The sequence below is a fragment of the Aptenodytes forsteri genome, unplaced genomic scaffold, assembly GCF_000699145.1.
Source record: "Aptenodytes forsteri isolate BGI_AS27 unplaced genomic scaffold, ASM69914v1 Scaffold53, whole genome shotgun sequence".
NCBI classification, from domain to species: domain Eukaryota; kingdom Metazoa; phylum Chordata; class Aves; order Sphenisciformes; family Spheniscidae; genus Aptenodytes; species Aptenodytes forsteri.
In genome coordinates, this window is record NW_008795909.1 from 10,021,237 (window position 1) to 10,048,321 (window position 27,085).

The window sequence follows — 27,085 nt, forward strand, 5'->3', positions numbered from 1 at the left end:
GGGGGGCCGCGGTGCCGGTGGGGGTTTCCTCGCCCGGTGCTGTGTCCGCTCCCTGCCGGCGCTCGGGAGCGCGCACTTCCCTGCCGAACTCCCGTGATGGCTTTAAAACTCCTCGCAGGGGAAGAGAGAGTTACTGATGTGCTGGCAGGGCTCGGGAGTTTCCTGATGACTCTCCTCAGCACGTTCAGCACTTCATAAGCATCACAAAGTTTTGTGGCCTTAAAATATACCTCCTCTTTTTTTTTTTTTTTTTTTTTTTTTGCTGACCCGCTGGCCCCGCAGACTTTAACTGAAAGCAATAATGCTTCTGGCTAATTTTAACTCAAGCAATAAAGCTATATAAAAGGAGGACATAATTTTCTACTAATCTCTGCATGTTTTTGGAAAGCAAGAGCGCAAAGCTCTCTTACCATGTCCTCTAACCTCCAGGCTCTGTAATTGCAGGCAAAACAAGCTCTGAGCTTCTGTTGCCCCAGTTTTGAAATTGCAGTAATGCTGTTGACCCACCTCTGTAAAACACTCAAGATCTACTCAAAGGCCACTTGCCAAATTAGAAAGTCAGGCTGAGAGCTGGATTCCCACTGACAACAGTCAATCACTGCTTCTCTCTTCATCCCCAAAATACTTAGCTTTAAGAAAAAGAGGACAGCTCAAGGAGGAGCCACTGAGAATGACAAAGAAGGCCTGTGTGTGTGCACATTGGGCTTCATTCTGCCCTCATTTAGGGCACAGTAAACCAGGAGAAGGAATTCATTGCAGTGAAGGAAGCTGGGATGAAATAAGCACCTGAGCAGTGCCTTGCAGGCCAAGCTGAGCTATCACCATGGAATTAGACAGCTCTTTAAAGTCCCTGTTGGATGGTCTAGAGAGGGCCAATAGAAATGAGACCACAGCTGAGACCCTAATATACTTACACCTCCTTGCAAGGACACACCAGTATCTGCAGTAACCAGTTGGAAAGATAACCTCAGCTCCTGAGCCCTGTGCCTGTCAGATGTGTGCAGGGAGGGACTGTAACCCCTGCCACCGGGGAGTGAGACAGACAGTGCTAGGGGAGAGTTGATGGCTGCTGGCTGGGAATGGCTCTGCAGATGCAGGTTGTGCTTCGTTGCAAGTGGTGCAGGAATTTTGCTCCCCTTGGCCAGCGTGCAAAGAGCTGGGATCTGCCTTACATGCAAAGATGGGCTGAGAGACTCCAGGGACAAAGGGACTGCTGAGTCCAGGTGGGGAGGAGGGACTGGTGTCTGTGAATACATTTTGATACCTGCTTACAGGCACTACCCTTGTAATGGGGATGCACTACAAAGTGAGACCTCCCTTTATTTTTGTTTCTGAAGAGGCTTCCAACAACCTCAGAGGGGAATAAAGACATGGGGGTTTTGTCAGCATTAGAGGAGACCAGAGCAGTTCTCTGGGCGTCCACTACAGCAAAAGGGACGTCTGGAGCTGCTGTCCTTCAACCTCTCAAGGGAACAGAGTGAGGTTCAGAGACTGAAGGCATATCCAGCCTGTGCAGTGGGAGCCCCCCTCCAGTAGCTTTTCAGGAGCCGGAGGGTGCACTCATGACAGTAGGTGAGTTTTTCACTATTTGCATCTCCCAGTACTGAAACACCAGAAAACCTGGACCAAGGCTCTCAGAGGAGCTAAGGAAAATAGTAATCCCTTTAACCCAACTTCCCTGGGTTCAGCAGAAGAAATAAAAACAGTGCCAAGTGACCAAACTTCACCCATAGTTGGGCATTCCTTTAAAAGAAAATACAATAAAACATCCCAGTTGAAACTCAGACACTGACCTGTTAAGTCCTGCTGACTGCTGTCTGTATTTCATACCCAGAGGGCAGGGCTGGGGCCATCTGTGATCACATCAGATATGCAAGGCTGGTCTTCCAACAGTCCGAGGTGAACGTGTTGTTCAGATCTGCAGGGCTAGATGAGGTAAGGGGAAGCACGCCATGAAGATTTTATAAGAATCCTACTTGGACTCAGCTGCAAATATGATTGGCTCCAATGCTAAAACACCCTTTTTAAAAGAACAAACACATTTTCAAGGGGGAAGAGGTACATTATGGCAAGAGCTGTTGGGTGGCAATGACACTAGCTGCTGGGAGGTCAGGGCTTTGCTGTTGCCTATTTTTGTGTGTCTGAGAAACCTCCCCAGTCCCACATGCTGATGACTCATACCGTCCCGTCCCCCTTCCCCTGCAGCCCCACGATACAGAAAATAAAGAGCAACCCCAGCCCCTAAGGCAGACAATGGTGGCTGGTGCTTACCTGAGAAAAGAGGTCACCACAGAAGCATAGAAGGGCAGAGGATTAAGCTCAAGCTCTCAGACTCCCAAATTATTATCCCAAGCTTATTTCTAAGGGAATCATCAGATTCAGCCTACATGGGAGAAGCCCTCTCTCTCCCTTCCCAAGCCCCACTAGTGATTGGAGAATAACTGAGGCGTGAAGCGCACATGAAAATACAACTACTTAGCAGCACATGTGAAATGAGCGTGGCAGTTTTCTGCGGGTGAGCACTGAGCCTGGCTTTCTTAATCTGCCGCTTTGCCAGGTTAATCTGAAGACTTGAGAAATGAGTATTTGCTAGAGACTGGCAATGGCTCCTTCCCTGCCAGGCTGTGTACTCCCCGTGGAAGGGCCACCCTGCTTCCTGCCTGCATGGTGCCTCCCACCATGGGGTTCAGACCATGGCTGGAGCTATTTATGACTGTAAAGGCAATATTGATCACTGAGAATAATGGTCAAAAGGTACTAATGACACGGCATGGGGGAAAATTATTTGTTATTGCCGAGGCCTGGAACTACATCTGACTTGTAGGTGAAGAGGGAGTGCTTTTTGCCTGCAGGAAGATGCTGTGCCTCTGGTGCAGTGCATGCTTGATTCCCTCCCTGCTCATTAGCAGTGCTCGTTACTGTCTTCTCAGCAGGTTTCTCACAAATGCCTTGCTGTTTCCCAGGACCTTGGTGCCACTGAGTGAGATTAAGCCCAAGCTTTGGTCTGATGACCATGTTGAATAGAAATTAAACATCAGCTGGTTTCAGATGGAAGCTGAGGAATCCGTTGAACTCATCCCCAAGTCCTGGTTTTCCAGCTACTGTGGAAAGGAGCCTTTCTAGGGGATCTTCTGCTTTTGCACCCAGTCATTTAATTCTGGAGCCTGAATACCACGGGAAGAGTTTACCCTGGCTTCATGCTGGTGAGACCTCCATCTGCTGGTGGCCAGGCACCAGTGCATGCTGTGTTTGCTGCCAGGGCCCCCAGATTTCACCAAGGTAGCAAAGGCTTGGGCAGATATGTAGGGAATTACACTGATGCAGTACAGGCTTTCTTCAGAAACCAACATCTGGGGAGCTACTCACAGAAATGACTGTGGGTAATCTCCTCTCTGTTTTCTAAGCACTGCATTAGACATCACCCTGCCTCCAGGATGCCTACGAGCCCCAATGTGTCCTGATACTCAATGCTTTGTTTTAAATTTTATGGCATCACTGTAATGTGTCAGCTGAGAGGGACCCTGCAAAGCCCCAGCTCATCCCCTACTTGAGCAGATGTAGGTGCAGTTTGTTCTGAAAGTTTCCCAGAGATGGACACCCCGTGATCTTGCCAAGCAATTCCTTCCAGCTCTACAAACCCTTGAAAGGTTTTCCTACCACCTTATCTGAACCATCCTTGTCATAGCTGGGACCCAATACATTTTGTCCTGAAAGACAAGCAGGGCACCTGGTTCTGCCACATTTTTGTGTTAACCAGGGAAGGTCAATTCTGCTAATATCACCAAGCTGGAATACTTGCTTTCTCCAGCAGTGCATGGATTTTCCACCATCTCCTGTAGTCCTTTTCACCTGCAGAATGTGGATTTTCAAGTATTATTTAATCAAAACACTAGTGTTTATGCCCATTTTGCACAGATTTACAACAGCTGTAGTTCAAAGCAGCAGAGAATCACGCTGGGGTGAACTTTTTACCATTAAGTGCTGGAGTAAATGTTTGCAGGCTCAGTATATAAGAGAAACAGGTTGGATAAAAGGTAGAATTTACATTAAATACCTCTGGAGAGGTAACTGGAGAATTAAAAGTATATCTAATAAAACAAGACGCTTGGTGCATCTTTTACATCTATGGCCAGATTTTGCCACTTGTTCATACAAGGTAGCACTGATGCCTTGAGAAATCTCCTTGGTCTCAGGGGGACAGGGCAGGGAGTAAGCAGCCAATCCCAAAGACACTCCACACCCTAGGGAATCCCACTGATTTGGTGGGTATGACAGTGTACGTTGCCTAAAATTAAGCAGGTTCATACACCTTGTCAGAAAAAAAGTACTAAGGGTTAGAACAGTGCAAAGAGCATCCGGTCCTGAGTAGTTAATATTGTAACCTGGCTAATTCCATAGCTTGCCGACCTTTCTGTTCCCAAACAAAATGCTAATCACTTCCCACAGATCCTTTTGCAATTATCTCCTGGGAAATCTCCCTAGAGACCAAGAAACTAAAAACTGCGCTCTTGCTTCTCATCATGAAATGCTAGCCTCTGTCAAAATAGATTTCAAGAAATCATTCATTTAACTTTCTTGCTGCCACAATTAAAAAAGAAAAAGGAAAAAAAAGCAAAAAAAGGAAAAAAAAAAAGCAGCAGCTGTTTTCTATTAAAAGCACCAGTGGTGATGGGAGCAAACCAAATTACAGGCTCTGAGGACTACTCCCTGCCTGCAACGCTTGCATCTACTGGAAATGCTGTTGGTATGATGGAAACTTCCATCAACCATTTTATTCAGTGGTGGCAACTAGGGACCATGTTTGCCTTTTGTACCAGGCATTTATATTTCATTAGTTTATATACTGTTACCAGCTGGGAGCTTGTTCTCTGCTGATGTCTGATTTAGAGGCTTGCATGAGGAAGGGATGTGATTTACAGACACACACTGGAAAGCCAATTGCCCTTGATCTTACCGCAGCATTGGGAACGCCAGTTACTTCCACCAGCAAGAGCAGCAAACCTGTCAAGCCTCCCACTAGGAGTGCAAGACTCCTGCGGTTGGCGTTTGCTTCATGCTCTGCTGTTTCTTGCACATTCACAGCAGAAAGCCGCAGCCTCTCTCCCTGCTGCCCAAAGCACTGGCCGCAACTGGTCAGCTCTATCTGCCGTCCCTGTAACAGCTACATGCAGGGTTATATAAGAGAAGGGCATGCTGTAATGTTGCTGCACAGCTGAGGCGGGAGCCAGCTAGTGACCTTTCTGCTCAAAGGAACCCTGTAAAGCCCCGGAGCAAGCTACCACTACGGTCCTGCCCATCATATGTCAGTGCACAGTGGACGACTCAATACATAGCTTCTCCTGCATCGCAAGGAAACACAATTCAGAGGGAGGAGATGGAGAGAAGTAGTTTTTCTGTTGTGCCACAGAGATCTCCTGCAAGCAAGGCTTTGCACAGAACAGGGCCTCATATAGAATCATAGAATCATTGAGGTTGGAAAAGACCTCTAAGATCATCGAGTCCAACCGTCGACCCAACACCACCATGTCCACTAAAACATGTCCCTAAGTGCCTCATCTACTCGTCTTTTAAATACCTCCAGGGATGGGGACTCCACCACTTCCCTGGGCAGCCTGGTCCAATGTTTAACCACTCTTTCAGTAAAGAAATTTTTCCTCACATCCAATCTAAACCTCCCCTGGCGCAACTTGAGGCCATTTCCTCTTGTCCTATTGCTAGTTACTGGGAGAAGAGACCGACACCCACCTCGCTACAACCTCCTTTCAGGTAGTTGTAGAGAGCGATGAGGTCTCCCCTCAGCCTCCTTTTCTCCAGGCTAAACAACCCCAGTTCCCTCAGCCGCTCCTCAGAAGACTTGTTCTCCAGACCCCTCACCAGCCTCGTTGCCCTTCTCTGGACTCTATACTCAGTGCTCTTTTTTACAGTCTGGTTATGGTGGCTGGGAAAGAGGAGTCTGAGCATTTCAAGGACAAATAGGTCTTGCAAGAAAACCATGTGTTTCAAGTTTCCCTCTGGAGGTGGGAATTTCTCCCTCCCATTCCTTAACGTTGCCTCCTCCAAGGAAGAACTGTATCTGCAACATCATGAGGGCTCTGAAGGGAAGGGTAAAAACTACTGAGGCAGGGCCCACAGGGTTTTACCTGGCTCACAAATACCTAACTCAGAGCAGGTACATTGCCAGACTTCTCGTAGGACCCAAACTACTTTCTCTTGCAGGTTTCTTAGGATTAGTGGCCACTGAATATTCACTATTTAGTAAAAACATGCTGTCTCATTCTTATCTTGTGATGCAAATCCCAACAAATAACACCAAATGCTGTTGTGGGGAAAAAGAAATACAAATATTCCTATAGTTATATACCCAAATCCCTCAGGGCAGGATGGGCTCTCAAGGACCCAAGCCTGTAATTTTTTGAACAGACAGAAAAGCCTGACTGCAGCCTGCGCCTTGCTGCATCACCTCACAGTGCGGCACAGCAATATTTAAGTCCCTGGGGGATTACAAGGACTGCCCTACTGCCTGAGTTTGGGATTAAAAACAAGTCATGGCCAGTCTTCCCCAAAGAAAGCAGGCCCTTCTCATGATGGCCAGATCCACACCAGGACCGGGACATCCTCTCTGGGGATGTGGTGCTTCCCCTGGTGGAAATGGCTGGGCTCAGACTGGTGAACAGAAATGCCACATGCATGCCAGCGTGTTTTGACTGGGTAGTCTGGTGGCACTAGTGCTGGAGAGCATCCACATAAACAATAGCCAAGCAGCCTGCCTCTGGGAGCTGCTGTTAGCTTCTAGGAAAGCAGAGCATGCACACAGATCTCTTTGTTTCGAGTATTGTAGCATCGCAAACAAGATACCCACGGTACTGAAGCCAAGTAACAGGCAGTGGAGGGGCTGCCAGCTTTTGTTACACCGATGAATGTCTAAAACCAGTAAAAGCCACATGAGCACACCACCGAGCTCCCTTTCACTGCACTCAGTGTAACATCGCGATGCCTCCCAGCTGTGCACCAGGAGAAGTGGCTGACATCTGTCCAAAGTTTGTTTTGAAACCCCTTCATGAAATAAACACTCACTGTACACACTCTTTACTCTGTGGGGTGGTGAGAAGAGCTGTTTTCATGCACATGGACACAGAGACACCTATTTTGCAGGCATGCTATCAGGAGCACAGTTTGCATTTGGAGTGGACGATGGGAGAGGCTTGTGACAGCCCTCCTCTCCTGTGGGGGTTCCTGCCTTGGTCCCCAGGAAAGCCTTTTACCATTCAGAAATCCCTTGGGTGAGGCAGGCAAAGGCTAAGGAAGGGAAGACGTTTATTTGGCATAGTGGCTAACTCTCAAATACTTTGCAAAGCATCAAGACCCAATGAGTTGAGTTTTATTACCTCCTCCCCTGAAGACCTTCTAGAACAGGAGAAACTAGCCTGCGTCTTGGTTTCCTACCATCTACAACTGGGGGGAACACAGTGGGGAGTCTGCATTACCGGGTAACACCAAACCTCACAGTAATTTGTCATGACCTTGCTAGGGTATTTGGGAGGCCAGTGCTTGCAGTCCTTGATCTGTTAAGCCTCTGTCTGCATTCAGGTCCTATTGGACCTCTCCAGCAGTGGCAGGTGAGATGGGCACAAGACCTGCACCGCGTGCTGACCTTGCTACCATGGTTCCAGCATGTCAGAACAAGAAATTCTCTCCTTGGAGCCTGGGCACAGTTTGCATGCAAAAGATTCCCAAAATGGGGAAACAGGGGCTTGGAGGTGCCATCAGGAGATCTCTCCATATTTCAGGGCAATTTGAGCACTGTACTCTTTAAACCATTTGGCTGAAACTGGTGATAACTAAGAGGGAGGAAGGGAGTGTTTGCCCTCACAGGCACAGCGCCTTTGCTGATGCATTTGCAAGCCCAGAATTGTTAGTTTGAAGCCTGTAATGAAAAAGCCAGATCTTTGGCTGCTGTAAGCATTTGCTCAGAGACTATTCATTTTTATCCCAGCTGAGGGACCATGTCCAGGAAGTCTATACATACATTTGATAGAAAGAAATTTGTTAACAGCATGCTTTCATACCTTCACAAAAGGTATAAAACAGATTATTCTAGGCTGGGCTTTATTTGCTTGGAAGCATGTGACTCAATAGCACAGACGAGCCTGGTATCTTAGGAGCAGAGCAGGTAGCAAAGACTGCTCAGAAATTTCTGTGAAAAGTCCTATTTCCTGGACTTCGACCTATTTACATTGGCTTGTTCATGACCAGAACCCCAGGACCAAATGATCCGGTCGTGTGATCTTCTATATCCAACCAGCCCACAGCCAAGATATAGCACTAGAGAGAGACCCTAGTTTAAGTATCTCGTCTGGAAAGTCCCCTTTCTTAGCATAGCAGCAACGAGCACAAGATTGTCATCTGGAGTGTTTCATTCTCCAACTCCCTAGGTCTCATCAAAGGCAAATTTATCCCTGAGAGTGGAGTGAGGGGGTGTACCATGGTGAGAAGTGCCCATGGCCAAACGAAGCAGCTCCTCAGCCTGGCGGGGCGTTGCGTGCTGGAGAGTGCTCTCTTCCCTGCAGCGTTCACTTTGCTGCTATTACACACACATCCATCTGAAGTGGCTCCAAATACAAAGGGAAGGAAAAAACCCCCCAGCCTGTAAATAACAACATAAATTGCCATCAGTGGTCAGAGCAGTGCTGTAAAAGTCTCCTCGACCACAGAATGAGCATGCTGAGAAAGTTCCCTTTCTCCTTAAAACCTTCTTATAGGCAGGGACAGAGGTCCCATATGTTCTTGTCCCTCTTGCATCAGGGAAGCTTGGGCAGGTCTGTCCCTTCTGCCTTCAGCACCCCATATCCTGACAGCATAACCAGACCATCCAGAAATACTGACATTGTTGAGACTCCATACAACGAAGCAGCCTGGCCCTGGAGGAAGAGGAGAATTAAAGAAGACAACGAATGGAGCAGTGTTTTCAAAGAAACCGGCGTGACTTAGGTACTGCCTTCACTGACGATGTTTAGATGAGTCTTTTGGTTCCTAAATCCCTTTAGTGCTTCTGAAACATTCCCTCATGACTAAAACAGAGTTTCTTGTTTACTGAAGGGGTACGCTTAAAATAATCATCATCATCTAAATACCATTTGTGAGGCTGTACCCTGCATGTACTGCCACAAAGTCAAACCCAGGTTTGTTACTGCAATTTTAAGCATAGAGAACTAATTGCATATGCCCAGACATGACAGGGATGGTTAAATCCAATCTAAACAGCTTCTATGTCATGGAAACCCTGGCTGAAAAAGCATATAAATATTCTTTGTCCAGCAATTGTCCATGACTCTCCGTGTTTTCAATATTCTAGGAAGCCTGAGATACTATTTTTATTTAGACTAAAAATAATAAAGGCTTTTCTCCAATCCTCTGGGTGCCCTAATTGAATTATGTCTGCATTAATAAACCCCAGCACTGCTAAAATCAGACAGCCACCTACCCAGGACATCTAGGAGGCATATCTAGGAGGCATGGTGTCTGCCTCCTCCAGAAACTCTATCCAGAGGTATCTTTGCAAGAAGTTTAGTCCTGGAAAGTTACCAAATCAGCTTAGTATGGAGTGGAGAAAGCACATTCCAAGTCTCTGAGCCACTGCAGAGAAAGCCCAGCCGGCTGGCTCCTCTCTTTTATAAAGAAATCTTTCAAACAAGGACTTTGGTCCAGTGTTTGCACAGTCCATTGTAGACAGAAGGGGACAGGGCATTGGATTTGCAGCTGGAGCTCTTATTATTACCACCATTAATTCAGGAGAAACAGCCCGAGTAGCCCTGCAGAATGCAGCCCAAACAACTTAGATCAAAGGTTTGCAGGTAATGCCTTAGCCTCTTCTTGCAGATATTAACCATGGAGTGATGGTTCATGAGTTTCTGCATCACATACTCCCGGAAACATAAGCCTGTGAGTCCCAGCCTTCGTTTCCAAATGCTTTTAGAATCATAGAATCATTTAGGTTGGAAGAGACCTTTAAGATCATCAAGGCAGTTGCAGCCCAGTGAGAATATGCCTCTCCACCCTACCACAGGTGACCCTGGAGGAGGTACTAGTATGACCTGCAAGGTGACCTCCCGTTTAAGCGCAGATAGCCTGGCTGGCTGAGTTACTGATGCTCTGCACTGCTCAGGGCATGGCCAGACTTCTCGCAGAGCTCTTGGCTTGTAATGTTAGCACTGCTGAAAATGTTAAAGAACAGTCTGACTGCTACCAAATCTAAATATCGATGGCAGCTAGCTCCTGTACTTTTTAAGCAGTTGCTGTATTTCCAGCTGGTTGCAATGAGACGGGCTCTACCCTTTTCAGTGTTGCTAAAATAATCCACAGAAAGACCCACGAGCCTGACCTTCTCTGAAGTTTGCTTTCAGTGAGGCGGGGAGAGAAAAAGCTAATTCTTTTCTACAGATGTTCTCAGCAATACTGTGATTTCAGCAAAGCCAGAGAGAATTCAAATGCCTTTCTCAGCTGAGGAAGAAAGCACAGTCATATGCCTTCCCCAAACCTTCTTTCCAACAGTGCAGCCAGTGTCATTGAAAAAAAAATTAGAAAAAAATGAAGCAAATAGTAGGGGTTTTTTTTTGGCTGTTATTCCTGCGGTTAAAGCTACAGCTACAGTAGCAGGTTACAGCAGAAACTGAATATGCTACTATGCAGAGGTTCCATTCAGTGAACTGGGCAGTCTTAAAAAGAAATTGGTTTTCAAACTTCAGAAATGAATTTAAACAAAACATGATTATCTCTTTCAATGGGGGCATGTTCAGAAAACACCAGCCGGACACAGTACAGGATAGCTCAGGCATATGTTGCAATGTTTAAAACCTGAAGCTATGAGAACTGCACTGAAGCTTGCTCTGGTTTACTTCCATTTGGCATCCTGGAGCTAACAGAGTGGAGGAGCTTGAACAAAGTGCTTCAGTCAGCCTCTCTGTGGCTTATGCCCTGAAATGCCCCTGCCCAACAATTCAGTACTGCAGTCCTCCAGTCCTTCAGAGGGTTCGCCCAAACATGAGATGGGGGAGTAAAGCCACCCCCAGCCTCCTGGTTTTATCGAAGCAAGACTAGGAATACCTAATAACTAATGAGGAAATAAAAAAGTGCTGCTCAGATTGCAGGGATGGCAGAGAAGGACATGCTCTGAATGAAATATAAATCAGTACAGTACTGCAACATGGTCGTCATTCAAGCTTGCATAGTGTGTGGAGGCTGAGGCCCCCAGTTCAGAGCTCCCCTTTGCACCACGAAGCTGGTGAGATCCAGTGGCTGCTGCTGTGCATCAGCCCTGTGCCTACGGGGGATAAAATCCCTCTGGGCTGAAAGCACCAAGCTCATGTCACTTTTTAATGATGCCCACAGACCATGTGGAAAAGCTTCGTGCTGCCCAGCAAAGCAGCTGTAACTGAGCAGTAAGATAATCAATGAGCGGGAACCATGATTATCCATTATCTAGAAATATGGCTGGCCCAGAATATAAACTCTGGCTCCATGCAAGGAAAAGATTAGGAATTGGGGAAAAAATGTAATAAAGCTGTGTTATTCTGACAGTTAATTCTCATCCACACTGCAGTGCAGTATATATGGCTTTACTGTCCTCTCCTATTCTGCTCTCTTAGCTATATTTCCTCTGGTAGTTGGTTTGTAGCCAGGCAAACTATTCCTGCAGAGCCCAACAGAGATTCACGGTGCTAAACCAGCCAAGCATGCAGTCAAGGCTAATGCTAGCTTTCCAGGACCTCCTCTCAAGATTTCCAAAGCTTGACAAAGTGGGCATGACTCCATGGATCTCGTGAGCCACTGTTTGACTACACAGGAATTTATAGCTATGTGGTCGCTACAGCTTTAGCTGAAGAAGGGATATACTTTACTAGTTAACATTTTCCAATGAAATCTTAATTGGACTGTGCAGAAGCCAAGAAAAGAAAACTATTCTCAGCTGAAGTCTCTAAAATGTATTCTGCAATCAGGCAGGACAAGTGCATGGTAGAGAGAAACCTAATCCTAAATCCCGACCTTTGTGACCAAGGCTAAGAATGGCAATGAATGACACAAAGCAAAATCTCCTCGTTTTGAACACAGTGTCTCAAACACCTGTCCTGAGTTCAAAGAAGTCTCATCTGCAACTGCATGTTGACATTTGTGAATGTGACAGTGAAACTTAAAAAATTACTATGAGAAGACTAAAAAGGAAAAGATATCAATCAATAGCAACATGAAACCACTTCATGTGCTTCCTTAATGTGTTAAATAATGGCTGAATAAAGTAAGAATATGTAACAGCTGAGTGAAATATTAGACTGTACAGGAACACATGGCAGTGCTAAAAGTATCAGCTTTTCCTGCACAGAGAAGTGGTGGTATTTCTGTATGGACATAGCCAACAAATCTTTCCATCCACTCCAGCTTTTGAAACAATTAATCTCATGGAAACCAGAGCGGGAAATCCTGCTGGGGAACCAAATGCTTTAAAAACAGTACTTTGTGAAAGATCCAACGGCAGTGAAAGCAAATGCACCTGACTTTCTGAGCTGCACTCAGAGAAAGCCCCCTTTAGGTGCAGTGACAGATGTGAATACCTCTGTTCTCCTGTATCAAGTCTTTCTTGCCAACTTTAAATCATATTAAGTGCAAAATAGGGGGTAAATCTTTCCTTACCTAGCTTCAGAGATCTGTTTTTCTCCTTGTCCAAAAAGCCCTTCCACCTGCCTGCCCTCCAGAATTTTGGCTGCAAAATCAATCATCAATCTGAAGAAACCTGAAGGAACCCACTTAGCATGTCCCCGGGGATCAGTGTCCAAACCCTCTCCAGATGCGGAAGGTGCCATTTCTGACAGTACAGGAGTTGGTACCAAATCTGCACCTGAATTACCCCGGTTCCCAGGACCCCTACACACACCTGGGTAGAGGCAGGTGCCAGAACGGTACTCTGAGACAAGAATGAACCTGGCAGCCAGGGAAGATATTGAGAAAGAGGGAAAGGCAATGTCATCTCCCAGTTCTGGTGGCTGACTCCAGAGGGGTTGTAACAACTGGGAAATGTTCAAAATGTGATTATCCAGATGCATACAATCAACTAAAATCAGCCCATTTGACGACTTCAGGGAGGGCAAAAAGGTACATCTGACCACGTGAGATGCTCTCCTACCACTATCCCCCAGTTCAGGAGGCAAGAATTGCAAGAATTCAGCCCTGCCACACAGAGAAGAAGGGGAAATGAGACCCCACATGGATTTGGTGAAGAGAGGGAGAGAGGGGACAGCAGCGAGCTACTCGGCTTGGATGGTGGGAGAGAGGACAGGAGCAGGGAAAGCAAGTTATGCAGGAAACAAACTGTAACAGGAGGCAACGAAATGGGCTGTGATTTTAACATTTGTTTCATACTGGCTCTCAGGACAGACCTGCCTGACACCAGAAAGCACATCCAAGGCATGACAAGTTTCAAGTCCAACACGTGTGGGTGGTTGAATCTCTTTTACAAAAAGGAGAAAAACTTCTACCATAACCCAGTAAGTAGTAAGAACAACATTCAATAATACATCTCCTTAATATTGGTCGTAGAACAGCTGAAACATTTTTGCTGAAAATTAAAGCAAATTAATCAGCATGAAGCAGACACTCTCTGGTTGGGAAGTTTCAACCCAAATAGTTGCAATTTGGCAAAACGTTAAGCAGCTGAAATGAATTATTGTTGCTGGAAGTGCTAGTCTATTTTAACAATAGGTGGTGTACCTGCATCACTTACCATACGCACAAAATCTAGTATTGCGATGACAAAGACAGAAATGAAGGCTGATACTGTTAATCGCTAACACCTAAAGCATTATAAGGAAGTCAGGGAAAGCAGCTTTTTCCTTGGAGTCGAGAGGTGGTAATTTCACCCTCTCTTGCAGAGGAAACACTGGTTGCTGAATTTAAATTTTCACAGATCAAAAAAAAGCCCTCCAGGTGGTTTCTAATCCATGCAGTTAACTGAGTCTATGAATTTTGAGACCCCCTCAGATAGACAGCATCTCATTTTCCAAGCCTTTTTGAAAAGCCTAATAAAGATGAAATGAGCAGCATTTTTATTATCCATTCCAACACAGAGGCCAGGAGTAGAAACATCAGGGACACCGCTGGGTCGGTAGACAGGTACTGTGGCTTTTCTGCATTAGAAACTTGAGGATGAAAGTGTGGGTATAGTTTGTATAAAGATGTAGGCAGAGCTGCATAGGGGACTGAGGTTAGAGGAGGAGATGATGGAAAGCAGTGGTGCGCAGAAGGAGCACACAGTGGGTGCACCAGCCTACAAGTTGGATTGACAGTTGCGTAAAAAGAGGTTAGTATAATGACAGCATCCTGGGTTTTGAATTTAAATTCTTCAACCAGATTCTACGGAAATACTATAGCTATTACCTAAGCAAGACAGGTAAATTGTCCAAGTAACTTCAAACACGAAGAACCCTAAAGACTCACTGGGATGGATCTTTGCATCCCTTTGGGATCAGACTTGTATTCAAGCACATCAAAAAGATGTGCAAAAGAGAGTCCCCCCAAGCATCTCGTCAAAGTAACAGCAGTCCCCCAAAGCCACACTCACTGACAAGCTCTGTTCCCAGTTTACCATATTGCACAAGTCCTGTGTAAAACCAAAAGGGAAGCAGCTGTGAATGCAGAGCTCTGCTCACACATTCAGCAGAACTTCCCAAAGCCAGCACAGGCAGGAGGAAAGCTCACTGGCCCAGGGGTGTCAGCAGTTTCCCCCCACACTTCTGCTTTGGAAAGGGGGTACTCAATGCTTCATGGCAAGCTCCAAAAGGGTTTTAGTGATGCCACTGTAAAAATACTTGATTCAGAAGAGGCCATGTTGCCAGACAAGTTAATGCCATAGGGAACATGACGCATTTATGGCTCTTTATGGCAAAAAGTACACAGCCAAGCATACAATGAGTCTTGAAAGCTTTGTAGGAGCCCCATAAACACTCCTGTGTGCTGATGAGGTGAGAACATGGAGCTCCGTGCCCTACCAGTAGCCACGGGTTCCTTTCCGTTTAATTCCACAACAACAGAACATGGACAAAGTAGAAAGTAAAGAGAGCCTTTACTAGAAAGGCATGAGACAGACTTTTCTCCTGGAGGCATGTTCTCGCTAATCCTTGCATCAAGGTGAAGTGACTTGCCTGTGATGGAAGAATGAGTCAGTAGCAGAGCAAAACAGAGGATCGAGCTAACTTGATTCCTAGCAGTTTACTCCAAAAAGTTAATCTGGGCTCCCTCCTAATCCCCATCTAGAGAATCTTCTCTGTGGGACATCCAGGTTTATTACCAAACCAGTCTCCCTCTCCCACCTTCCTGGAAGGCTAGTGGTGCAGCAGAGCCATGTGCTCAGTGCTGAAGGTCAGTCTCTGAGGATGAGCAGATATAACTTTTTTGAGGGTGTTGGTGTTGGGAGGTGATCCCTGCCTGTCCTGCACCCTGTTAGGGCAGCAGCAGTCGCATGTTGCAGGAAGACAAATGGTTTCAAACACACTCCAAAAAGTGCCCCATATTGTGACAGAGGATCCCTCTAAAATGAAACCCATGGGAAACCCCCATGCTGCAAGCTTGCACGCTGCCATCAAAAGCAGCCTGCTCTTGGCTTGTGCTGAACATCCATCCCATGTGAGTATCATGGACCTGGAGGGTTTTCTGGCTGTTTTACTGACCTGCAAAATTGCCTGAAAAGGCTGAGGAGGAGTCCTGCAGCACAGTGCACGGATGGGAAGGGATGCGGGACTGCCTGGAGCAGCCACGCAAGCTGCAGCCGCTGTCTCCAGGATGTTTTCAGAAGACAGCAGGTTTTGCTCTGAAGGAAAAGGAGAGAAAGAGAGTTGCAGAGAAGTCAGGCATCTGGCTGAACCTACACAGATACCTACACAGGCATGTGAGGGTAACACTGATCTCCATGTCTCTGAGGTGAATGGAAAACATTCAGCCTTCTACTAAATTCTCTTTATTTGCAGATTTATTTTATTTATTGAGGGTCCCTCACAGTTCAGGAGTATACAGAAGAGTTAATTTAATTTACTATGAAGTGCCACACTATGGTATGAAGTGTTTCACACACAGGCAGGAATAAAAGGTTTCACTGAATTGAAAAGCTGAGTTACATTTGATTACATTCAAAGGGGCCAGAAAGCAGAAGAATGGGAGGAAAATAATTTTCCATAGGTGAAAAGAGATGAAAGTTAATGATCTCTCATGGTTAACTTACAGCCTTTTATGCTTCCTGGGTGTTAATGTTAAATCAGCTAGACTCCTGCCAACTTATCTCCGGCTAGATACCTTTACTAATCCAATTTCTTTTGTTCTGTTCAAGTTCTTTTACTTACACATCTCAGAGTGTAAGTTCACTTTAAGTTCACTTCCAGAGTAAAGGGTAAACCTGTCACTTTGCTTCAACTTGCCCCAGGAAATATGTTATCAGTGCAGCAAAACATGAGCATGGGTACATAGCCTGGGTTTTTATCATTTTAGCAGGTTCTCCCTTGTGTGCACGGACAATTCAATCCAAACAAGCTCTCACAGTGGTTTTGTTCTCTATTGTAGCACACAGGCCAGCCTGCTTGGATATGCATTTGGTCATTAGAAATGAAATGTTGCAGAGAAACTGGCTGAATTTCAGGAAAATTAGGCATTCTTCCTGGGGAACACACCTTCATCATGAGAGCAGGAGCATTTTGCAGAGATGCACCGAGCTTTCTCCCCATGCCGGGAATGCTCTAACCCCCAAAACTGCACTTTCCCAAGGATGCCCACTGCAGCAGGAGACCAGGTCCAGTGCAGATCAAGCTCAGGCTATTATATCAGGGTATGCACGTCCAAACCTGCTCAGGATGTTGCTGACTGACATAGGGAATAATGCCATTTCTAGTACAAAGACAACCTCTATCTGTGGAGAGGTTATGCTGCTCTTTAAAGAGCAGCCAAGAGCAGAGTGTGCTCTCCGATCCCCCCAGCTGCCCACGAACAGCGGGAGCCTCTCCCGCTGAGCGTCTGTGTGCATCTGGAGGGACCGAGCCCCCGGCAGCTGTACCGATGCCACACTAAGCTGCCAAGTCTGCTCAGATCCACAAAGGCGCCACATACTCCCAAAAACATCCCCTGCGTGTGCCTGTAATTTTGTCTAAATTCACCCTTGAACCTCATGGGCATTGTAGGCTCCCCCCCGCCGCCCTTCCAAAACACAATGCAGACAAACCCCCTCTTCATTTAACTTGAGGGAAGGAATATAAAAGCCCTAATACAGAAGAGCACACTTCCCTCTTTGTGCATGGGGAGCATCAACTGGAAAGAAGCCAAGCAATTACTGAGTCCTGGAAGAAAAAAACAGCAAACTTGTTACCCTGAAGAATTACAAACCAACGCTGAAAGAGATGTAAAAAAAAAAAACAAAAATAAAGAACCAAACACATCCAAAGAGGCATAAGACAGCTACGGCAAAGCACCCAGGCCTTGGGAGAAGGAGCATTTATCGCCCCAGCAGTGCAACTCTGCCAGGAGCCTCTCCCAGCCGCCAGCTCTTCAGCGCCGTGGCTATAATGAGTTCCCCTAAACGTCCTGTATAACGCATGCCAGCCGGTCGATCACACCAAGCTGAGAGGAACTGCATCAGAAGATGTATGGCTGAAATCAGACAGAGGTAAATTCTCAGCAGGGGGATGTTTCTCTGGAGGTCATTAATCTGCTGATTACAAAGCCTGCTGACTGCCAGCCACGTCAGGCGGACTGGCCTGGCTCTTGCAGAGTGCTTTCCGTTGGCTTTTGACCCAACTGAACATTTACACAACCTAAATATTTCTAGCATTTATTTCACAATGCTCTTCTGAATCTTAGGAAGCGTGCGCTGTCCTTGTTTTGGTCGTCTCCTCCCTGCTGCCGTCGCAGAGAAAAGGATGGCTCCCTGGCAGAGACCAACTGGGTGTGCAGATCCTCCATTTCAGCTTGAGCAATCCTTACGAGCAGGCCGTGGTTTTCTCAAGTATATCAAGTAATATATCAAGTATATATTACTCAAGCTGACCTTACACTTTCTGCTGGCATTTTGCTTTTTGGCTGTTTCCCCCCCTCTCTGGACTTGTTACAAGGAGTTCAGTGACAGAGCAGGCTATTGCACAGCCTCTTGGCTGTGATTGACCATGTAAGATCACAAGACCTTTTTGTTATAACTTCTATAAGTGGGGGAAAGGCATGGCTTTGAAGTAAAGAAGGTTTTGTGTTTTTTTTCTTGAGAACATCAAATCTTCTGGATCAGACAGTCCTTGCCCAGGGCACTGTTCCTAGAAAAAGGATTGGTTTAGCTTTAACCTCAAACTGCACCCTGAGCAGTAACGGGCCATGGGTGCAGATGGATATAAATTCCTCCGGCTGAGTTTTTAGCTGGCCAGATGCAAGCCGGCTCCAGGCCAGAAGCCATTGGGCTGCGTGAGCGTGGCGCTGAGCCCGGCACTGCGGGTTGGAGCCCTCCGCACACAAACACAGGGGTGGGAGTCGACTCCCTCCTCTCCATCCAAGGCTCTCTCGGTATGGAAGGGTGCCAACATCTGGACAGGGCATGTCTGCTCAGCCCAACCTGCATGCTAACGCAGCTTGGCCCCTGTCTGGCCCGACCTGACACTGGCAAAAGGGTCACACCTGCCTGTGGACTCAGCGTTATGCATTTTTATACTTTTTTTTCTTTTAATTCAAATGCAGATCTCTTGCAATTTTACTCGCAAACACTTGGCTGCCAAATGAGTTGTGATGTCCAGTGAATGACTTGCAACACCATCCATTCAGGGGAAACACCAAAAAATAAATCAGCAAAACTTGCAGGGTCGCTTGCAGCATCTGCCACGTGATCCCAGCTGCGGAGGAGGTGGCTCACTCCTTTGTCACCGTGCCTTGATGCCAGGGATCTAACAAGGCAGCTGAGAAACTCCAAATGCTGTGTGAAGCAGGGTTTCATTAAAATAAAATATACCAAGCACATTGCATGTATTGATTTGTAATTCTCACCAGTGCTTGTTTTCATAAAGTAATTGCAGATGCTTGCTCTTGTTGCTTGCAAAGAGAGCAGTCAAATCTTAGTCTGCTTTGCTTAACAGCCTCTGCATCAAAGACCTCATGAGAGGTCTGGACACTTTAAAAGGATCAGCAATTATCTGTGGTGCTGGCTTTGCATTTACTTTCCTTGCATATTCATGCCAGCAATATTTTAGCATGCATATAACAGGAGGAAGCAAAGACTGACAGTGGGGGATACAGCTGAAGTGAAGCAGATGTCTTTTAAATTCAGAACACATACAGCACAGAAACACTGAGTGATCGAACACAAACTAGAAGTGAAACCAGAAAAAATGGATTTTGTACTTAAAACTGAGCACTGCAGAAAGAACAAAGAGCCTAAGTGGTGCAAAACAAACTTATTTTAAAAAACTCTTCACTCTGAACACCCTAGTGCATTGCCAAGTAGCACAGGTAAGGAATTTCAATAAATTTAGTTTTATGTCAACCATGTCCCTTTAATTATTACTTTTTGGCACAGCATGTAGGACACCTCCAGGCCAAAACACAAGTGATGTTGAAAGTACAACTGTTCCTTCCCTTTGGAAATGAAAGTTTTCTGATTGTTATATAAACATATTTGGTTCTATTTTTTAGAGACTCATCCCATTAGCAATTATACTATTAACAGTGAGTCAGAGAACATTTTGCTGATGTTTTAAAACATGTAACTTAAGGTCAGAACCTACTAAACTTCACCAAGAAAGCAGACCTGATATGAAACAGCCTTATTTGCTCTGGTGGGATTGCTCTAATGAGCAAGGGTTTGCAGCATGTGATCTTAGATTGTGAACTATATAGAGCCGCTTCGGTTTAATTGCAAGGCACTGGGCACATCCAGGCAAGAGCAAAACATAAGGATAAAAGAGCAACTCTAGAGAAACAGCAGATAATTATAAAATAAAAAAGAACCAAGGGTGGAGGGTTTCTCTTTTTCCTGGTTAATCTGGGAAACTTATTCAACTGAGGCAGCAACCAGTGGTCATTAGAAAAGTGCTGTGACACGCAGGCAGTAAAAAAAAAGCTCAAATCCAGGCTTTTACAATAATCACAGACCTGAAGACAGATATTCAGCTTCTCTTGGAACAGCTCTCTTCTAAAAGCAGACCTGAAACGTAACCCACACGCCAGAGGCTATCTTTGGTACAGAAGCCCTTCTGGATAAACCAATGCGATGAGTTTCTTGGCAGTGGAGTGGAGTTACTTATAACTCTGATTTGGCTTTTGCACAATGCAGATGAGGCCATGGAAAGAGGCAGGCAGGCAGGCTGGTGAAACTCAGCTGCTTCATTTTGCTGCAACTCAGCATTTTATGAAATTTTGATCCATACGGATTAGACAACTGCCTCCTCTCCCACACTTTAATTTCACTTGAGTTTCAGAGAAAGCTAAAAAAATGGAAATAAAACTCAGATTAAACACAGCTTCTGTTTTGCGCATGTGCCCGTTGGCTCAAGTCACACAAAATGGTCGGGTTTACTTGGTTTTAATAGCATGCCATACAGCTTGCATTTTCCTCCAAAAGCTTGTGAATTCCCTGGCCACTTGCACAGCTGTGGCCTGGCTGCTGGTTGTGTGGCAGAACCGCACAGGTTTTACACAGTTTTGCTTTTTGCCTGGGTACGTTTCTATTAAAGCTGTTGCCCTGCCAAAACCACAAAGGATGAGACAAAGAGGAAAAAACTCCAAGGCTGTCAGTGAAACTGTTCTTGAATAAGGTGACATGAGCCTCGCCTACAGAAGATTAAGCTTAATCTCTGAAAAGGGACAGCAGAAAGGCTGGTAGACTTCAAAATGAGCTACAACAGCTGTGTTTTGGTTGGCCAACAACTGCTCTCCGCTTTGGCTGCGGCTGGCTCGACTCATGTGAACAAGGCAGATTATTAAAATACAGCGTTCAGCAATCCCATCCTTGGAGCACTTGACAGAGCAGCATTCTCCTTTGTATTTCACTGCTTTGACTGAATGTAATAACAAAGCAAAGTGGAGTGGTAACGCGATGTGCCTGTGACAACAGAGTCAACGATAATTGTATGGTCCTGTCCTGAGTTCAAAGCAAAAGATACCGTTTACTGGCTTAAAGCGTGTCTTTTTGTTTCAAAAATACCTTTTGGGTAGGGAAATGCATGCCCTTCTGTCTGTCTGGTTTAACTGCTGGGTTTAATTGGCCTTATTTTAGAGCATAATAGATAAATCAGCAAGACATGGCAGAAGTCAGAATAAATCAAGCTAAAAAGCTTTTCATGACTTACTAGTCACCACAGAAGGAGAGAAACTGCCAATTTTCCACAGTAATAAGCTATGCTACCAACCTGAAGAGTAGCTTAAAATAATTAACAGTACCAAAAAAAGAAAGGGCGTGTATACGAGTGTGTCTGCAGAGCCACTCCACCCAGTACAATGGGAAAAAATTAACTGGGTGGACCTGCATTCCCGTGGCAGCTCAGAACGACTGCGCTTTATATTTCTGTGCCTGGAGATACACATTTCTTGCACATGATCACAAGCGATAAGGCAAAAGAAGAGCTTGAAAAGCAAAGCAAGAAAAAAATGGAAATAATTTGTATGACAAGATAAAGAGCAACTCACTGTGTGTTTTCAGGAGTGCTGGTTTTCATCTTTGCAGTAATTATATCGTTTATTAGGTGATGTTTCCTGTGTGATATTTATAGTTATTGTGGGAGGATGTCATAACATCCATGTTTATTAGATAACTTTTGGGATCTTGCTGTGGGAGAATATAAGAGAAAAGAATGAGAGAGATAAATTGTCTAAGAAAGATCAAGTGCTCTGTTTGAATATGAAGGGCACAATGCACTTAACGGAGACAGGGGAAATAACCACGCAGCGCTCTTTTTCCTGCAGATGTAGGATGCCTGGTATTCAGATAAAACCTGGTAACTAGGACATCTCTTATACTGACAAGAATCAGGAAAAAGTGGGTGCAAACCTCCCAGTTCCTGCTGGGAAGGAAGGAACTCAAAGGAGAGATGCAGGTGCAGAAAGGCTGGGAGATGTGGAACAGGAGAAGACTGGAAGGAACCTTGGGGGCACAGAAAGGCTTGTGCCACACACAAGAGAAGCACACAGTGCTGTTAAGCTGTACTTCTTAGAGAGGAATTGCTCAAAATGAGTTTCCTCCCCATTGAAGGGTTTCTACTCTGGGGCCTGGACATTTGAGGCTGATCAATAATCCTGCTGTTGATGGCAGCCTGGGAATCATAGAGCTCTGTGCCACCGCTTCTGTACAGGGACTTGAGGTTAAGGTCAGATAAAAAAGTGGGCTGGGCTCTGACATAGCTTAAGGCAACATGTTGTACCTTAGTAGAGCTTTGTTAGTCCAGGTCTGGTCACCATCACCTCTGTTGATAAGTTTGTTTCCTCAGGAAAGTCCAAGAAGGAAAGTCAGCACCATTCACTTCACCTTTATGACCAAGATATTGGATTACTATTAAAAAAAAAAAAAAAAAAAAAAAAAAAAAAAAAAAAAAAAAAAAAAAAAAAAAAAAAAAAAAAAAAAAAAAAAAAAAAAAAAAAAAAAAAAAAAAAAAAAAAAAAAAAAAAAAAAAAAAAAAAAAAAAAAAAAAAAAAAAAAAAAAAAAAAAAAAAAAAAAAAAAAAAAAAAAAAAAAAAAAAAAAAAAAAAAAAAAAAAAAAAAAAAAAAAAAAAAAAAAAAAAAAAAAAAAAAAAAAAAAAAAAAAAAAAAAAAAAAAAAAAAAAAAAAAAAAAAAAAAAAAAAAAAAAAAAAAAAAAAAAAAAAAAAAAAAAAAAAAAAAAAAAAAAAAAAAAAAAAAAAAAAAAAAAAAAAAAAAAAAAAAAAAAAAAAAAAAAAAAAAAAAAAAAAAAAAAAAAAATAAAATTGAAGTGTAGTTTTTGTCTGGAAAAATAAAAAAAGATTGTATCAGTTGTACAGGGAGAAATATTCAAATTATTCAATTTTGATTTCTGGAGTCAAATCAACTTGATTTCCTCTCCCTCAATAGGATGTCCTTTTGGTATTTGATATCTTTTCTGTATTTTGAAATGCCAATTTTGTTGTTGTTGTTAGTGAAAAAAATGTTAAGAATCCTCCCAGGGTGCACTCATGAATAAATGTTAAATTCATTCATTTCCTAAAATCTGTCATCTTGGCTGTGCAATGTTACTTGAGACAACACTACTGCAAGTTTGTTGTGGGACCCACTCCAGGTCTCCTCTCAACCTGCACCTCTGCGCAGAGCGGAAGGCATCACTGCTGTCAGCTTTGCCAATGGATCTCAGACAAGCAACATCACTGATCACTTGGCAGAAGCAGGATCTCCTCGGCAGCCCTCAAGGAGGAGGAGGGGAAAGTAAATCTAAACGCCCAACAGTGCATAAAGAATGGAGGTACCAATTTGACAGTGGGCTCATCTGATCCCAAGGGCTTGGGTGTTTTCACCTCTTGCTCCGCTGTCCTCTGCATTTCTTGTCAATGTTGTATGCACAAGTATGCTAGTGTCTGATTCAAGCAGAGCGAACTTGGTGAGAAGAGTACAGACTTCATGCACTCCTGTCCCCTAGAAGTTGAGTCTGTAGGTCAGAGAGTGGGAGCAGGGGGCATGATACATCAGAGCACTTGGGATGCCTGGGAGGATAAATGCTGCACACAACTATGTCTTTAATGTGCAATTGCTTTTCATAGCCATGCCTGGTTTATGGACCTGGGAAGCTTTTTCCTTAATTAAAAAGTAAGCTTTATGGATCAGCAACAAAATGGTAAGGTGTGTCTTCAGTGTAATACTTTTATTTACAACAATGATGGAGCAGAGAAAGAAACACTTGGGTTTTAGCTCTTCAGAGTTTGGAGTGACTGCCATTAGAAATATCACCTTTTGACTTGTAGAAAGAGCACATTTGATCTGGGAATTGCTCAGAGAAGAAAAATCAATATGGACTGGTATAATTTGTTATTTACACAAAGTCATTCTACTCTTGACTGCTAAAGGCTTTACACCTTTTAGTAATGGACATTTTTCAAATAGATTGTGCTGAAGACTCTAAACCCCACACAGTTCTTCTCTCCCTCTTGGCTGCTGGTTAAATTTTTAGGTTCAAGTAAGAGGTAAAGCAGCCAAGAGAATGAGGCAGAACTCCGCAAGGAAGAGGTCGAATGTGGGCACTGGTGACATTAACTCCTAGTTGGGAAAATTTTTAAGCTCCACGTGAGAGATCTGTGAATAGCTGTCAAACTCTTCTGTCAAGGTGGGTTTTTCCATGGCAGCATCATGTCTGGTCCCAAAGAGCCACACTGGGCAGAGCAAAAGAGAATAGCGTCAAGCTCTGCTCTGCAACAGCATTTTAAAGCTGAAGGCAACCAGCATAACCATCCAGCTTTGTTCATCTGGAGAGAAGAAATTGCTCTTTGCTTTTTGAATGCTGGGTTTGTGCTGCACTGCTGCTAAGCTGGGGGGTCTTTGTTTGGTTTTTGTTGCCTTCTTTTTTTTAACTTTGTCATCTGAGGAAATCCATATCTAGACTAAAACTAGCAAATTCATTTTACAAGATGGATGCAAATGAAAGCAGTCGTCTAAGCTGTCTCTGTTTTAATGCAGAATTTGATTATTTCCTTCTCTTTCATCTCCATCTGCTGTCTGCTTATAGCTACTCAGGTTTACCATTTTCAATGTCCCTGGTTAATGCTTTCTGCTGGAGTAATGCCTTCTGTCTTATCGCCACATTGTCTTCAACATCTGATCTGCAGAACAACGGTGGCATCCCAGTAGTGCAGCCATATGGTCTCTAGCTCTTTCTTTGCTGAAGGTACAGAATTGTGGCTCTCTGAAACTGAAGGTGTCATTTGGTCTGAGATGTTTTGGTTTTGAGATGGAGAACTGCACGTGCGGATCTGAAGTCTCTTGGAGAAACACTTCCATAATAAAAATGAGACTGGTGGTGACAGTTTCCATTATGGTAACGCAGATGAGTTCTTGTAAGTCCTTTTGTCAAAATTAAACTCTTCTGCTTGGACCAAAAAGATAATTCCTCTGTTTGAAATCTAGATCTGATATTTTGCTATTCAATTAAATTTCTCTGCCATCTTAGGTAGACTGCAACTGTTACTCAGTTTCCTAAATGTGGCACTATGAGGGAGGGAGGGACTTGTTCACTGCTCTTCTCCCTGAGGCTGTATTTAGGATCTGCAAAAATTAACCTATAAGAGTGTCTTAAGGTGCAGCTCCCTTGCATTTGCTGTGCCACCTCCCCTGTAAATACAGTCCCTTCATTAAAATAGACCTATTAACCTCCATTGGTTCATTGTCACTTCCATGACCTTGGGAGGTCAGAATCCTCCTTGATAACAACATTCCTGTTTGTTTTCAGCTGGTTTCTCACATGCTCCTACGAGTGACCCCAAACAGTAGAACATAGGAACATATACATGCCCATCACTCAAAAAAGCGCACAAGGTTTCTTTTTAGGTCAATCAGCCTTGACAGCATCCTTTTAAGAAGAGACCTTACCTTGGTGGATGGATAGGAGTCTCTGGACTCTGACCATAAAGCTCTTTCTGATTCACTTCCTTCACTACCTGTTCCAGGGTACCTTTCCCTAGGGAGATTTCCCACAGTCAGGAGGTGATTCTATACGTAGCAGCTTACATAGCACCATCTGACCTTACCATGCACAATATTTAAGCAGTGTTGAGCAATTAAATGTGTCAGGGATGCCAAAGCTTGAAATAGTGCAGGAGTCACAGGGGAGACATCTCAAACTGGAGGTACAGCAGGGACGAGGGATTAGTTACAAGATCAAGATGGAAAGAAGTGATTTGGAAACTTTATCCCTTTCCATAACTACTGATTCAGTGAAGTGTTTTTTTTCTCCACTGCAGTCATAGCCAGCAGCATATACAGAATAAGGATTGAAATATTTTGAAGTGCTGTCACAGTGTGAGTGATTTTCTTTAGAGCATAAAATCAGACTGCAAAGTTATTTTCTGTCTGCAGCGACACAAGAAGAATATGAATGTGATCATATCTGGCCCTGGGCATACAGGAGAGCAGAACTGGCCTTAACCAGATTCTCCTTTTTATTCAGAGTCCTTCTAAGAAATATAAAATCCTAAAGAAATTCTGAATCTGGCTAGATGTCTCATAAGAGGAACAGGATTTCTGCATAGCTGAAACAGCATGACTTTGATTATTTGAAAACGCATGATTTAATCATTTCATTATGCATACCTTTTCTCAGCAGGCGTCACAGCCTAAAACAGACAGAGACAAGCATTAGATAAAACAACGTGCTTTCTAGCTAAAGAGATTGGAATCAAAGAGTTTAATCTTGCAAGACACTGATATCCTTGGTGCCTTTAGACTTGGCTGCAAACAGCAGGTGTGCGGCATACCGCCGAATCGAGCCTTAGCAGAGTCTTCCGCTCAGAAGTGACATCCTGCGGGATGACTTTGCCTTCTCCCTTCCATAGTGCACATCTGCCCATGTCCACCTCCCTCCTCCTCTTCTTCCTCACACCCATTGCGTGCAGAGTGCTGTCAGTGTCCTGTCACCCACTGTCAGCTCAGGTTGCTTTGACCACCCCCACCTCCCTGCCACACATCCATCCAACACCTGTCCAGGCTGTGAAATCATCACAGAAGAGACCTGGATCTCAGACCTATCTATGAAGTACCTAGGCAGCTTCTTGTATAGTCAATAAGTACCCTCAGCACAGCGTCCTTGTCATGAGTCACAGAGAGCTACTCAGTAACAATGCGCAACACAGCACTTTGGTTAGCAGCGGGCAGTCCATCATGTGTGGTTAGCATGCAGATACTCTTTTTCCTGCACAGAATACTTGGTACATCCCTCTCTACAATGCCAGATCCTTTTCCTCTAGTAGATAGTGGAAACAACCAGGGCCAATTCTCTGCCCTATCCCACAAGCAAGGTCTGCACTGTACTTCTCCCTTGGTACAGCAAAGAGCAGTTTGGCTTTGCTGTCTTTGCAGCAAGATGTGTGCTGCACAGCAACCCAACA

At 44.5% G+C, this 27,085-nt stretch overlaps 1 protein-coding gene across 2 annotated transcripts in view; it reads right to left on the minus strand.

Moving 5' to 3' along the window:
- The window catches only part of CHST13 (carbohydrate sulfotransferase 13), a 104,615-nt gene that overhangs the window by 35,750 nt on the left and 41,780 nt on the right, over positions 1-27,085 (minus strand). For both annotated transcript variants that reach the window (XM_009284435.2, XM_009284433.2), the window contains 4 exons: positions 26,292-26,314; positions 21,679-22,537; positions 15,711-15,850; positions 1,794-1,926 (listed from right to left, as the gene is read on the minus strand). The gene's annotated coding sequence lies outside the window, so the exon portion shown is untranslated. The remainder of the gene's footprint in view (positions 1-1,793; positions 1,927-15,710; positions 15,851-21,678; positions 22,538-26,291; positions 26,315-27,085) is intronic.